Genomic DNA, 16,666 nt, shown 5'->3' with positions numbered 1-16,666 from the left:
TTTTTGGATCGGGTTTCACGCCATCCTCACTAATTATATGTCCCAAATAATTCACCTCATGCCGTAAAAATTCACACTTATCGGGTTGTAATCGTAATTTGGCTGTCCTCGGTCTTTCCATTAATTTATTAAATTTAATTTCGTGTTCCTGGAGAGATCTGGAATAAATCACTATGTCATCCAGATAGACGAATAGTTCTATTCCTTGCAGACCCGATAATACCGAGTTCATTAAACGTTGAAATGTTGCTGGGGCATTTTTTAATCCAAAGGGCATTCTTTTGAATTGAAAATGTCCGTATGGTGTCGAAAATGCCGTTTTGTGGGCGTCCTCTTGCGACATACGGATCTGGTGAAAGCCTGATGCTAAGTCAAACGTGGAAAAATATTTTGCACTTCCTAATTGATCCAATATTTCTGTGATGTTGGGTAATGGGAAGGCATCGCCAATCGTTTTATCGTTCAATTTTCTATAATCGATAACTAATCTCCAGCGTTTATTTCCTTGCGAATCGGGTTTTTTGGGCACAATCCATAACGGGGAGTTATATGGAGATATTGATGGTTCCACTACGTCCGTATCTAGCAATTCTTGAATCTGTCGATTTATCTCTTCTCGATGTATTGGCGGATATCGATACTGTTTGGTATTAATTGGTATATTATCTGTGGTAATTATTCTATGTTCCAGAACTTCAGTTGCCTCCAATGTATCTCTTGGAATATGAAATCTATCTTGATTGTTACGAATCAATTTTTTTTACATTTTCCTTTTCTTCTTCGTTCAAGTGTTCGAGTCGTAGTAACTCATTTATTTTTTCGTATCTACTTTCCTTCGATTTTAAAACTGTATTACACGCTGTCCTAGGAAGCGGGGAGGGATTTTCAAATTGCTTAATTACCATCGTCGGTGTTGTAAATTCGTAATCTCTTGAAGTAGTATTTATTACTCTTATATAGCCTTTTCCTTTATGATTCCTCACAACTGCATTTCCGAAATAGATTCCCTTGCTCGGCTCGATTCTTGGAATAAATCCCTCTTTTATCTCTGGATTAGCGATATTAATTGAACACGTTATTGAACTTCGCTTCGGTATAATTATTTTCTCCTTAGTGTCGAAGGGAATATAAATATTTCCCCATTTGATATGTTTTTCTTCATAATCTAAACGAGCTTTACAACCTGCAAAAAATTCGGATCCTAAGATTCCGTCTTGATCGATTAGTAATGAATCATCGACTACGTGAAAAATAACCGGATGGCCCGCGACCTGTATTACCGTCTGCCCTAGGGAGACCAGGCTCGTTGCCGTAATTCCTCGCACTTCAATTGATTCTTTCTCGTCGATGATGGCTGAATCGGGTAAAGCAGGTTTCTTGATAATATTGATTTCCGATCCAGAGTCTAACAATAAACTCGTCTTGGTTTTTAGATTTGGGGAAACTATTCGTGCAGTTGGGGTCGTTGGAGAATCGTTAAATTTTACTGAAATAATTCGGAGAGGTCGCCTTCCGAATCTGAATTCAACTCTTGATGATTTTCCTTCGCCGGTTGCTTGTGCTTCGCTCTTTCCCTTTTGTCTTGAGATTCTGGATTCTCTGTCTGTGGCCTTGTTTGGTTGTGGGATGACTCCCCCACAGTATTTAGTGGCTGTTCGTTCGATCTTATAGTCGGCATTGCGTTCGCTCCGTCTCTCGTTATGGGTGGTGGAGTTGATCTCGCGTGGGTGGCTGCCCTCGTCCTGTTTGTTGCCGTCGGCGCCGGTCGTCTGATTGCCGCTTGTACTCTCGGGCGATTCGGCGTATCGTTCCCTCGTGGCTCGCCCCATTCTCCCGAAGGACGTGTTTGGTTTCCCGACGGTCTCGAAGCGTAGGGTACGATTAATCCGGCGTCTACTCGGGCTTTAAATTTGTAACAGTCCTTCACTAAATGTCCGGGTTTTTTACAATAGTTACACATGATATTTTGTCTATTAGTATTCGGAAAATTCTGCGATGGAGGTACTGATCTTCGATCTTGGCGGTTGTTTCTGATATTGTTATTAGTGTTCGAGGGACATGCGTTATCGCGTCTGTAATAGTTCGAGGGTGTCGGTCGATGGGGTCGCGTTCTGTCGGTTATTTGTCTCAATTCGTGTGTTGCTTTAACGGCTTGACGATACGCATCTTCTAAAGTATGGTACCCTGCTATTTTTACTCGAAAAGTGTTAACAATGTGTTTTCATGATTTGTTTCTCGCGCCTGACTTCCATTAATCCCTAATATTCCTGTCGCCATGACGCGTATAAATCCAACATGGCTGCTCATAAATGTCATCAGTAAAGTTTTAGTGGCGGGTCTTTAGTTTTGTTTGATATCGAAGTAAATTTTCGTCTGTCGCTCGTTTTTCCTTATTCTACCGCAATCAGAACATTTATTTATTAACATTATTTTAAAGTGACAGTAGTATATCTCGTGTGAATATACGTATATATATATGTTTATGTTGTGTGTTACTTCAGTATAGCTAATGTTTTGTAATTCTTTGATCGCGTTATTTATTGTTTCGAGTAGTTTATTTTATAGAGCATTCGATAATATAAAACATATGCACTCACACGTACATATATATATATATGTATATACGTATTTATATGCCTATTTCTCTTGCCCGTATAGTGTTCATACGAAATGAAATGTTAATTATTTGTTTTATATTAATTTCTTTTAATAAGATAGAACACGCACACGCACACGCACACGTATATATGTATATATTTCTGGCAAAGTGATTTTCATTCAGATTCTTTAGTGATATAGTGTTGTGTATTTGAGGTTATGTGTCAATCATTTGATTTCATATATACATATATATCTTGTATTGTGACAACATAGTATTGAAGGTTTTGTTTCTAGATTATTGTGCGTTTAATGTGTGTTTACATAATTGTGTTTGATGATAGAATTTCTGTATGCAATTCCTCGAATCGTTGCGGTGTTAATTATTTTGAGCGTTTGAGCTATCGACAGGTTGTCGCTTAGTCCCAAGTGTTGCGTTGTGTGTTCTATTTCTTTTGTAGATTATTAATAGTAGTTTTAGTTTAGAAAAATAGATTATTTATATGTTTATATAGAGACATGCATGTTTCATAATCAAATTCTTATTTTATAATGTTTTACCGGTATGTAGGCTAGTTTTAAGTATGTATCTTAGATTGTAGAATGCACATAGATTAGTAGTAGTTTAGAAAAATAGATTATTTATATGTTTATATAGAGACATGCATGTTTCATAATCAAATTCTTATTTTATAATGTTTTACCGGCATGTAGGCTAGTTTTAAATATGTATCTTAGATTGTAGAATGCACATAGATTAGTAGTAGTTTAGAATATAGATTTTTATATGTTTGTATAGAGACATGCATGTTTCGTAGCGTAGTTCTTATTTTATAACTCTTTACCGGAACGTAGGCTAGTTTTAAGTATGTATCTTAGATTGTTGATTTGAATCAATAATGTAGAAAGAGCATACATTAATATAATTTATATATGTATATATACAGACATGCATGTTTCGTAACATAGTTCTTATTTTATAATTCTTTACCGGAACGTAGGCTAGTTTCAAGTATGTATCTGTTTAATAGAATGCGCACACATATATATATGTTTCTGACAATGTAACTTTTATTTCTTTAATAATACAATATTGTATGTTTTATGTATTCGTTTGATTATTAAGTCTTAACTTCGTATATACTTATATTTCATAAATTGATAATATTGTATTTGTTGCATAGTATTATAAGCATTAACTCTAGTATTTACTAGTTCATTACATGTCTAGCATATATGTTTATATTTATATGTAACTCTCCAAGTTGATTGATTAAAATATATTTATATATACATGCATATCTGGTGTTTCAATTATTTCCCCTTTTGTAGTTATTCTTATTTCCCGGTTTATTTGTTTGGTTCGTAACTCGTTCAATCCGTTAGCTGGTTTCATTTATTATTTTTTTTTATACTGATTGGATTTATTAGTTGCCCTCGCCTTGTTAATCCTTCCTTTAGTTTCGTAGCGCCCGCTCTCGAGGCCGCATGCCGCCACAATCTCACTTCTCGGAAAACCCATACAACTACTCCAGACCTCCGTTAGGCAAAACGCTTATCTCGTGAGCGTGGCTACGTTCGGCGACCAATTGTCACCTCGAACCCAATCTCGCTATCACAAATTTTAAACAATTACAGCTATAATAAAATCTAGACTAAAGTACTAGAGGATATTCCCAAAATTTCCAAGGAAAGGCTTCGGCTTTCCTTTCATCTCCGACATATATATTATTTCTGGCATATATATTTCGGGTTCACATTATGATTAGGGTTAGGTGCGTGTAACGAATCTTCATTTGTATTAGCCATTGTTGTTATGTAACAGAGAAGATATTTACTAGTACAAATATGATTATTACAGAATTTGACAAGTAGCCGTAGTAATTAGATACTCGAGATGCTAATGACAATAATCCTACGTTCAATAACGAATCCGCGGTCAGCGGAATAACAAAATGCGCTTCCTTCCAAAGTCCAAGTTGTACTCAACTTGCTTGTCTACGGTACAAGTATTACTAAACTAACTTTTTGTTAAAACGTAGAATATTCACCAAGCGTAAAGACACTATGTAACTCGCTACTGAGACATCACGAGAGAGAATGACTTTCCGTCAGGGTGATGCTGCAGAGGAAAACTGTGATGGGGTGTGTCTAAGGACACGAGGTCATCGGATTCGTCGAGAAAAGCCCTTGTTCGGAAAGTGAGGGAAATTGACGTTGCTGTCAATTGGTCAATTTCCATGTTGGTATCGAGAAAAGGATGCTAGCCGCCCTTGAGGGAAGGTTGCTAGTGGGAAGCGTCGTTCGTGAAAAAAATACATTTCCCCTATCTTCACGTAGTTGGGACAAAAACTGTTTGTCTGTTTGAAGGACTTTAGTAAACTGAATCTTAAAATTTATAACGGGTTCTCAAGCTTGCTGAACATGTACTGTGGAGATGCATCGACATCTGGTAATCATCTTAGCCGGAGAATAGGGTCTGCGTGTGGCGAGCCACGGGACAGAAACCGTTGGAATGTTTACTGTCGAGTGCCGCTACAATTATTTCTTTTAAGGAGAGCTATAGAATTTCTCTATACCTCTGTTAGAGAAAGCGTTCATCCCTTGACCGCGGCTACATTCGGCGACTGATTGTCGCCTCGAGCCCAAATTCATTATCACAAATCTCGAACAAATACAATCGGATTGAATAACGACAATTGCTTAATTGCGGCTATAGTAGAATCTAGATTAATGTGTTAAGGGGTTTTCCCAAATTCCAAAGGGAAGGCTTCGGTGTCCTTTTATCTCCGACATATACATATAAATGTGATATAAATTATATCGTGTTTGGCCTCATTTTAATCAGAAAAATCTCACAAAAAAGTCAGTAAAAATTTAATTAAAAAAAATTAAACATAAGGTTTAACCATTGACTGATGGATAATTAGTATTCTTTCATGGACGATTGAATTCGGATCATTTTACACTACTCAACCGTCGAACTTAGTGGCGTGTTAAAGGGAACACTAGGGCCCCTGTAGGTTGATTTCCCCCCAGTAACGGGAATGACGACCGATTAATTGCGATCAATCATACAGAAAATATAACGAATTGATTATAAAAATAGTATGCTAATAAATAATTGATATTGTTTTACGAAAAGAATAACTGTTAGCATTTTATGCAAGCGTTGGATGAAAAAGGCCGACATTGTTTGACCGATATGTATCTTATTAAGCCGACTCTCACACCTTTTCCTGTTTCGCTTGCGCTGTCTTCTCTAAGTAATTCACTACTGTACAAAACTCTACTGTAATTCATCGCCAAGGAGACACGATTTTCGAACAACTATGAAGACAATACGTGTATGTGACTTTACGTATAAATGTTCGTGAAGATGAACGATGTGCATACGTCCACCTAAATGTATGAAATTTTACTCAGGTGGCTACACCTTTTAGGCCAAACGGTGTTCCATTGAATTCATAGTGAAAACGGGTTGTAGAAAAAACAGCTGGACGTCTCTGTTTCGAAGAAAAGTTGTGCCATTGTAGATTTTGGACTCGTGCTTGAAAGATTATCTCAGCAGGTTATTTATATCACATAACTTGTGCTGTTTGGTTGGTTGGTTGGTTGGTTGGTTGGTTGGTAGACAAGTAATATGAACTTTATGCGCATAATTAATTTATGGTGTTACTGGTTTATTTAATCAACTATGTTATATCCGTTGTTTTCTATGATATCCGTTGCGTTATCATAGAAAGAGACTGGATTTGATTAGGAAAAGAAAACCAAGCTGTTTATGTTTCTTCCATCCAAAATCTTTTACAACGACCAGAACGTACAGCAATTAGTATGGTTTCACCTTCTTTGTCTTTTTAACGTGAAAGTAAATATTCACTTAAACCACGAATGACATAATGGATTAGACGTATGTAATGAATATTCGGTATCGAGTTTGCTATATGTTAACAAATTTATTACATCGTCATCCGTGGAATAAAAATTGGAATAAATATAAATAGCCGTTTTGTGCAAACGGCGGCCATAGAGTGTGGAAAGTAAAAACTACTGCAGGAATCAGTGTAATAGATGCATAGATAATTGGTGCGTTAAATCTATTGTGCAGTTCATGAATTATAGCGCACAGTACTAGTGTATAATGTACATGAAATTACACTTACGTGCTAGACAACAATTTATAAGTAGTACGTGATTCAGCAATAGTCTATTGACTTTCAAACAAGCGTACTTGAATGTATAACGAATAACCACGACATTGACATACGCTGTAATACTAAAAGTATATTTTTAACACGATGTACATGACCATAAATTATTAAGAAAAGTAGGAAGAATTGGAAAAAATTAAAAAAAGCCAACACCACACGGAGTTCCCAAGCGGTCACCCATCTAAGTACTATCCGTGCCCTACGTTGCTTAACTTTCGTGATCGGACGAGAACGAGTGCACTCAACGTGGTATGAGAGTTGGCTGAAGTGAGTAATTTTGTTACTTGCTCTTAATATTCAGGAAAAAAGAAGTGGTCAGTTGACTGTAGACCTCCGAGCAGGACGGACCTCTCAGTACGCGCGTCAAAGTAGACAAACATTCGTTAAAGTAGAAGGAATAAGTGACAAAAAGTGAAAAATATTGCATTGACATCATCTCTATAAATACAAATAAGAATAAAAATAAAATAAAATAAAATAAGACAAAATAAAATTGTATAAAAAGATAGAAGTTACCGATAATGAAGCCAAAAGCAACGAAACGGAACCCACCGTGGACCCGATAAAAAAAGCCATCAAGAGAAAAATAATCACACAAAAAACAGCCAAAAAAATCAAGAATAGTTTAAGACTTTCCGCTCAAAAGACGCGGAAACTCAACCCACAACCAAACCTGGTTGCCAGGACGAAAAGACTAGTAAACATCCTAGGAAACACAGTTATAGATTATCACTCCAGCCAAGAAGAAAAGGCTAAAGAAATGAAAAACATGAAGCCCGTAAGAGCTACCTCGCCTCCAGCAATCATAACAAAAAACAGATTCAGTATACTACAATCTGAACCAGAGCCTCATCCACAACCGGGACCATCAAACTACTCTACTTCGAGCTCAACGCTAGAACAAATAAAAAAGAAAAACGAAACATTACGAGGCAAAATAGGAAAACACAGTCCCACCATACCACCAAAACAATCAACACTGCAGGGGCGACAGACCCCATCGTACAACCCAGGAGGCCCAGCGCCACCAGCATCGCCAAGGGGGGACCGAGCACCGGACGGACGCCCCACCAGATACACCGCAGAGGGGCGTACGAACGCCCCATCCACTACAAGGGATAACAAACCGCCGCCTATCAACATAACGCTACAAGACCCAAAGGACACGGTAACGCTCATAGAGAAAGTAGCGGGCATCAATCAGTTCCAGGCTGAGATTAGAGTTTCGCCTGGTCTTATCTTGCTATCGGTTTCCTGGAATGGTAATATAATTTCGTCTAAGGTTAGTTTATTGTTAGTGACGCTGTATTGATACTTTGTAAGGAATGGGAGTCCGATTATTCCATCTTCGATTAGGGGAAAGTTGTTAGGGACTACGTAGAATTGATGATTTTTCTTGAGCATGGTTAAATTGCAAATTTTATTAGTGGTATGTTTGTCACTTCCCATTAGGAAGGTTTTTGGGTTAGAAGTTTGGACGTTTAGTGAGGCTTTTTCTTTTATAAGGTTGATTCCTGCTCCGGTATCGATGAGGAATCTGGCTCTTCCTCCGTCTCTTCGTTGCAGTACGATTGATAGTAATCTTCCGGTGGTGGTGCAGTTAACTCGAGGTAAGCTTCCTCTGGGTTCTCCGTTGTTTGGTTTACTCGAGGTGGAATCTTTCCTTGGCTGGCGAATGGAAAATTTCGAGAGTAGCATTTTTCGGCTGTGTGTCCAATTCGTAAACACTTTGGACACTTCGGTTTCATGCGGTTGTCTAATGGTCGGCTAGGTAGCTGAGCAAAAGTTTGTGGCTGTGAATCGGTAGTAGTTCGCTTGGATACTAATGTAATGTTGTGAGATTGATTCTTTGGGCGGTTGGCAACACGATTTGCATCTCGTAACCATTGTTCTCTATCAGCTGCTAGTTGTTGGGCAAGGTTCAGGTTCTTTGGATCGCTAGATACCACCATCTGTCCTATCTCGTATCGTCCAGCAATCATAACAAAAAACAGATTTAGTATACTACAATCTGAACCAGAGTGTTACGCCGGGCGACCCTCTGCCTGGCCCAGGTCACTCACCGCGGGCCAGACGGACACCAGATGTCCGCTCTTCCGTACGGCGTACCCTCGATAGCCTTAAGTATCTTCCATAAATCTCAGGAATTTCCTAGTAGAGGTCCTTCAAACCAAACAAACGTCTGTTTCCGAAGAATTTCTAAAGACTCTTGTCTACCACGGCTTGACAAGGGAAAGTTAGTTTTTCTCACCTATTGTTACGACCGTTCGCGGAGAGACGCGGTCGCGAGGAAAACGCGTCAGCGAGAGGCGTAAATTCTCGCTACGATTCGGTGAATCGACGCCGCGAAGTAGTCGTTCCCCTGTTTCGGTTAAGATAACAGAGGTGGTTGATTGAATATGACACAGTAGTAAGTTATATTTCACCGTTTATTCCACAACTTATAACGAGGATAGTTACACTGGTGCGTGTGTACGAGATGATTGAGTGACTGATCTGCGGGTGTGTCTACCCGCTCGAAGGATGTTGACCGTTCGAAGGATGTGAAATCAGTACCGTCTTGGGAGACGATGATGTGTCGGAGGAAAGCTAAGGATGGGTGTGTCTAGCGCACGGGACCATCGGATTTGTTGGTGCCGATGTTGTTTAGGAGAGTGAGGGAATAGGCTTCGTTTTTAATTGGTTAAACGAAGGGTCTTAACCGCCCTCGAGAGAAATTGGTTAGTGGGAGGAAAGTTGCAGCGTGCGTGAGAATACCACGGCTTAACTAAGGAAAGTTGGTTTTTCTACCAGAGACAGAGAAACACCATACATACTTGTTAAAAGGTTTAGACAATAGTTACACCGAAACAGAAATACTCACAGACCTACAAGCCTTGCAAATAGACGACGTAAAATTCACAAAAGTCACACGATTCACGACAAAAAGATCAAGGGAGAACAATATATTGCTCCCAATTTACATAATACAAGTATCCCCCGACAGTAATATAAGTAACTTGTTAAAAGTTAACCATTTTAACTACTTCAGAATAAAATGGGAAAAAATAATTTTAAAAAATGATGATATAACTCAATGCCACAAATGCCAGCGATTAGGTCACACAGCACAAAACTGTAACCTAAACTACCGCTGTGTTAGATGCACTGAGCCCCATGGTCCAGGCGACTGCAAAATAAAAAGAGAAAACACAGTAACCAAAGACAAAATATTCTGCGTTAACTGCAAAAACTACGGACACCCCGCGTCATACAAATGTTGCCCCAAACTCGTAGAGCTTCGTAAAAAGCTAGCCGATAAAATCAAGAAAGACAAAGAAACAAAGATAAAACGAATTGCCCAAATACGCCGTAAATACGTCCCAGAACTAAAGCTCTCTGACGTAGTGAAACAACAAACAAAATTAAATCAAACAATCGAAAACACATAACAATTAACAAACTTAGATCCGCGCTCAAGCCAAAGCTCAATTACAATCGATAACTCCCCCCATCTAAACATTATAAACGTTATCGAAGACTTTAAAAAAGCTATTCTCCAAGCGTTAAAAGAACAACAAATGCAATTAAATGAAATAAAAAATACACTATCAACGCACGAAGAAAGGTTCGACGCCATCTTCAGCACTTTCAATAGTACAGATGACGAATAACCAAAATCCACTAAACCAACAATTACAGCAAAAAACACGTAAATTTAACCTAAAGCATCTGAAAATAAATACAATAAATGCTAACTCTTTAATTTCAAACCAAAAAAGATACAGTATGCTAACCCTAATAAATAAAGAAGCCCCCGATATGGTACTCATCTCAGAAACAAAACTAAACAAAAGACACAATGTACACTTCAAAAACTACTCCATGATAAGACACGACAGACCGAACGCCAGTCAAGGAGGAGGAACAGCGATCCTCATAAAAAACCCTATAAAATACAAAACAATTCTTATTGATAACAATATTGAGAAACAATGATCATAAAAATAAAAATAAGCAATAAGGAAAATTTATTCATCACTGCAGCCTACGCAACCTACGAAAACCAGAAAGACTTTAACTACGAATTCAATAATCTTTTCGAACTCTTACAGCTCAACAAACCGGAAAACTACTATATAATAGCAGGAGACCTTAAGGCAAAGCATACAAGCTGGAAAAACGAAATAAACAACACGAGAGGCAACTTCATTAGAAACTGGCTAGACAATAAAAGCATCCACTACAAAACAAACTTATACAGCTCCGAGCTACCCTCTTACCCAAAAGGAGGCTCATACCTGGACATATGCCTAGCAGATGCGCGACTAAAATTCCAAAACCTACGTCCAAATAACACTCTCAATACCTTAGCCTATGACAGTGACCATAACGCCCTAGTATTTCACATAAACAAAAATACATCTGACTTCCTAACACTCGAAACTCAGACCGAGACACCCAGGTACAATTACAAAAAGACAGACTGGAAAAAGTTCCAAAACATACTTGAACAAAACTGCGACCTAAAGATCTACAACAACGTCAACCTAACAAATAGACAAATCGACTCATTCATAGACGAAATAGAAAAACATACACAAATCGCTCTCCAAAAATCCGTGCCAATCATAAAACAAAAAAATTCATGCGAGCCCTATATCAACAATAAAATAAAAGATCTACACCGAGATAAAAGCTACATACTCTCTAAAATAAACAATATAAAATTTAACTATTCTTACGACAAAAGAGAAGAATTAGAATTCCTAAAGTACCTACTACACAGAATAAAAGCGCAATTGAAACAAGAATTCGCAAATTCTATAAACCATTACTGGACAAACAAAATAAAAAACATCTCCAAAAACGACTCAGCAAACATGTTCCCACAAATAAATCAAATCTTTAGAGCAAAAGAACAAAACCCCATCCCACCTCTCAAATTGCCCCCAGAAAATGCCTCCCTCATCCAAGAAGCAGGTATAACGATATACAACACCATCAAAGACACCGAGGGTAACTTCATAATATCTAAAACAATAGAAAAACTAGACATTATCGGCACCCACTTTTCCAAAATACACACGCAAAACGAACACATGGGCCGAGAACAACTAAACAGAATTATCATCGTCGAAACAAACAAACTCAAAAATGAATTGGAACAAGACAACACGCTAAACAAAACAGTCTGCACATTCCCAAACGAAAACACCGCAGACAACCCCAAACAACCAGATCCAGAAATAAACTACTTCACAAATTACAATCAACTAAACACAATCCTCTCCAAACTAAACAACAAAAAATCCTCCGGCTTCGACGGCATCCCAAACATCTTACTCAAGCGCCTACCGAACAAAATAAAATGGTACTACACAGTACTCTTCAACAATGCTCTAAACAACACATACTTCCCCAGAAAATGGAAAAAAGCCAAACTGATAGCTATAACAAAAAAGGATAAAGACGGCTCATCGCCCGCAAACCTACGACCCATAAGTCTCCTCCCCAACATAAGCAAAGTATTTGAAATAATCATAAACAACCCCCTAACCTCCTTCTGCACAAAAAATAACATAATCCCAGAGAATCAATTCGGCTTCCGACACAAACACTCCACAATCCACGCAATAAACAAACTCACGTTGGACATCTGCTGGGCTCTAAACGCAAAAGAACGAGTAGCCGCCTGCTTAATAGACCTCGAAAAAGCCTTCGACACAGTCTGGATCCCAGGTCTCATATACAAATTGATCAAAAAAAAGTTCCCTAAACACCTGATTAAAATAGTCTGGGACATGATCACAAACAGAACATTCGCAATGACAGAAGGTTCACACTCATCAAGCAAAGAATTCTCCATAAAAAACGGTCTACAACAAGGTACAGTAAATTCCCCGTTACTTTTCAGTATTTACAACAGCGACTTACTAAACCTCTTTGAGCTCAATACATCCATCCATAAACGCTCCATAGCCTTCGCAGACGACCTAATCATCTACGTAACAGGCCGCAAAACCAAAACTATAAAAACGGAACTCCAAGAACTCTTTGAGAAAATAAACGACTATTACCACGCATGGAAACTAAAAATCAACATAAGTAAATGCGAAACCATACTGTTTAGGCCCAAGTCAAGTGAAATCGGCCCAATAGAAAGAGAACACTGCAAAAAATTTCAGATAAGAGAAAAAACAGACAAAGGGGCCCTCATACCACACAAAAATTGCGTAAAATACTTAGGGGTAAACATAGATTACAAATTAAACTACAAGCAGCACACCGAAATTCAACTTACCAAGGCCAATAAAGCATTTTGGAAAATGAAAAAACTATTCCACTCCAAACATCTCGACAGCAAAGTAAAAATTCTATGCTATCAAGCACTAATCAGACCGATCATAACCTACGGCTGCCCAATCTGGTACAACATATCAGCCTCCCAAATGGAAAAAATTCGCATATTCGAAAGAAAATGCATCAGAGCTTGTCTGAGCACTTACAGATCCGAACACAGCGGATTCAAAAAATACGTAAAAAACAAAATAATATACGACCTAGCCAACGTTCACCGCATAGACTGTCACATCCTAAAGCTAATACGAAACCACTTCGCGCAAGCGGCAAAGATAAAAGAAAATAGTTTAATCTTCAGCTGCTTATTTCCAAATGACACATATTACAAAAACACTCTGACAACAGGCTACATCCCGCCAGAAGCTTTCCCATACCTTTTTATTTATTTGTTGAAATTACAATCAATTCTCGCGTTGAGAATTTTCAATAATTTTTCTGGCGTGGCGCAGTGACATGGCTGATTATTTACAATAAGTTAATACTTATTATAGATAGGTATAATTTATAAGTATTATAAGTAAGTGCAAATGCTTAATTTGGATAATTAAGAGAATCTAACGTTTAGGTCTAGCGGGTAGTGCCTCTTCAGCCTGCGAATCTGGTCCGTCGTATCGAGTAGTCCAGTGATTAGGGGGTTTCGGTGTTTGTTGATTCTTTTGTTATATCTGTCGCTATATTTTGCTATTTCCTCTTTGACGGTGGGTATCTTGAGGTCGCGGTGTATTGTTTCATTGATTACATACCAAGGTGCGTCAATTAGGGATCTTAGCGTTTTCGATTGAAAGCGTTGGAGTATTTCAATGTTGGAGTTACTTGTTGTTCCCCATAGTTGGATTCCGTAGGTCCAGACAGGTTTTATTACGGTCTTGTAGAGGGTAATTTTATTCTCTATGTTTAGTTTGGAGCGTCGGCCCGTGAGCCAATAGAGTTTTTTTAGTTTGTCCTTTAGTTGCTTCGTTTTATCTGAGATGTGTGTCTTCCACGTTAGTCTCCTGTCCAGGGTCATGCCCAGGTATCGGACTGTGTCCCTGCTAGGGATTGTTGCATCGTTGATGGTGACCTGGGGGCAGGTTTGTTTTCGGAGCGTGAAGGTTACATGTGAGGATTTCTTTTCGTTGACTTTGAAGCCCCATTTGTGAAACCACTTTTCCATGGAGTCGAGACTTCGCTGGAGAGTGGATGAGGCTATTACCGGGTCTGCGTGGGTAGCTAATAGCGCTGTGTCGTCTGCAAATGTCGCTATTGTTATATCGTTTGATATAGGTAGGTCGGCAGTGTAGATGGAGTACAGTAGGGGTCCGAGGACACTACCTTGGGGTATGCCGGCCTCTATTGGGAATGTTGCGGAAGTGGCGTCTAGGCATTTAACCATGAATTGTCTATTGGTTAGGTAAGATTTTAGGATGGAGTAGTAGGGGTGAGGTAGGATCTTTTTAATCTTGTATAGTAGCCCTTCATGCCATACTTTGTCGAATGCCTGTTGGATGTCTAGGAAAACCGCTGAGCAATATTTTTTCTTTTCGAGTGTTTGGCTGATCGTATGAGTTAAGCGGTGGATTTGCTCTACTGTAGAATGATGTTTTCGGAAGCCGAATTGGTGATCTGGGAGTGTTTTCAAGTTCTCTAGGATTGGAAGGAGTCGGTTCGTGAGCATCTTCTCGAATAGTTTGGACAGGGTAGGTAAAAGACTGATTGGGCGATAGGAGCAGGTTTCGTGTATCGGTTTACCGGGTTTAGGGATGAGGGTAATCAATGAGATTTTCCAGGCCTTAGGATAGTGTTCCAGGCGAAGGATAGCATTAAAAATCGATGTGATGAGTGCTATCCCTTTTGTGGGAAGTTCCTTGATTGCTTTATTGCTTATTAGGTCGTGTCCTGCTGCTTTCTTGGGGTTTAGGCGACTGATTGTTTCTATAGTCTCTGCAGAGGAGAAGGGTTCGATAGGAGGGGACATTTGGAAGGGGGTGTGCAGGTATTCGGTAACGTCCGCGGCGGCTTTGGGGGAATGGGGTTTGAATACTTTTGACAAGTGTTTAGCGAACAGGTCGGCTTTTTCTGTAGGGCTTCGCGCCCATCCACCTTGCGGGCGGCGGATCGGTGGGATTATTTGTGGGGGGCGTGTGAGTTTCCTGGAGGCCTTCCGTAGTGAGTAGTTGGCGTCGGCTGTGGGGGATAAGCTGGCGAGGTATTTATGGAAGCAGTCGTTTTTATAGATTTTTAAGGTTCTGGATAGCTTCCTAGTTGCGTTGTTAAGTTTGCGTTTGTCCTCCGGTGTTCTATGGGTCTGCCATACTCTTCTTAGTCTACGTTTTTCTGCTATTTTTTTTAGTATGTATTGGGGATATTCTTGTTTGCTGTTAGATGGCTTTGTCGGTGTGGAGAGGCGGATTGCGTTTATTATGCTCGTGTTTAAGTATTCCGTGGCTGCTTCGATATCTTCCTTTGTTTTTAGTGGGGTGAAGGCTGAGGTTGAGTGTGTAAAGACTTCTCTGAAGAGCTGCCAGTTGGTGTGTTGGTTGTGAATGGAGCCATTAGGTGTATTCTCGATGATTGTTGAGCTGACTGTTGCTATCACGGGAGAATGATCAGAGGAGAGATCAGCCGAGGAGTTGATCTGGACGTGTCTTGATGGGATATTTTTAGTTATGAAGAAGTCGAGAAGGTCGGGTATTTTGTTGGTGTCAGTGGGCCAGTATGTGGGTTCGTATGTGGTGAGGTAGTTGAGGTTGTTGTTTATTATGCTGTTTAAGAGGTTTTTGCCTCTTGCTGTAACCAGTCTGCTGCCCCATTGAATGTGCTTGGCGTTATAGTCTCCTCCAACTATGAATCTATTGCCCAGGGTGTCCAGGAAGTTATCAAAGTCTTCTTTGGCGATGGAGTGTCTGGGAGGGCAGTATACTGCTGAGGTGGTGATTGAGCCATGACAGTCTTCTATTGCTACGTTTGTTGCTTGTAGGTAGTCTTTCTGGAATGATGGAAGTTCGTAGTGCTTAATACTTGCTTTGATTATTATTCCGGTGCCACCGTGGGCCTTTCCGCTGGGGTGTTGGGTATGGTAGAATTCGTAACCATTTATTTTCAGGTAGCTCTTGTCGGTGAAGTGGGTTTCCGATACGAGCATTACGTCGATTTGCTGGTGTTTTAAGAAGAGTTCTAGTTCAAGTTTGTGTTGCGCTAGACCGTTGGCGTTCCAGAGTGCTATGCGCCTTGGTTTTATTTTGAGTCGGGGCGTGCTAATTTTTCCACGATGAGTGTTAGTAGCGATAGCAAGTGATTTATTTGCTCTGATTGTTTCTCTATTAGCTTTTCAAGCCTTGAGGAGTTGTCTGTGTTAGGTGGGTTGGGGTCACTGTTTTGGGGAAGGTTCCTTTGGCTGTTCGGGTTATTTTGGATGCCTTGTACTGCTTGGGCATAGGAGGTTGAGGTGGAGATGAATTTGGTAGGACTGGGTGCTTGGTTGGTTGAGGGGGTTGGGGTAGTCGTGAATTTCGGCGGGCTGGGTGTTTGGTTGG

General features: G+C 39.5%; 1 protein-coding gene and 1 non-coding gene across 2 annotated transcripts in view; one reads left to right on the top strand and one right to left on the bottom strand.

The window, feature by feature from the left end:
- The window catches only part of LOC143304175 (uncharacterized), a 112,086-nt gene that overhangs the window by 9,854 nt on the left and 85,566 nt on the right, over positions 1 to 16,666 (top strand). The window lies entirely within an intron of this gene.
- On the bottom strand, positions 6,957 to 7,075 carry LOC117163026 (5S ribosomal RNA). The gene has a single exon (XR_004465399.1). It is a non-coding gene; the product is annotated as a 5S ribosomal RNA (ribosomal RNA).

Source organism: Bombus vancouverensis, unplaced genomic scaffold, assembly GCF_051014615.1.
Source record: "Bombus vancouverensis nearcticus unplaced genomic scaffold, iyBomVanc1_principal scaffold0025, whole genome shotgun sequence".
Taxonomy (NCBI): domain Eukaryota; kingdom Metazoa; phylum Arthropoda; class Insecta; order Hymenoptera; family Apidae; genus Bombus; species Bombus vancouverensis.
Note: the sequence above shows the minus strand (reverse complement) of the source record. Positions and strands in the feature narration are given on the sequence as shown.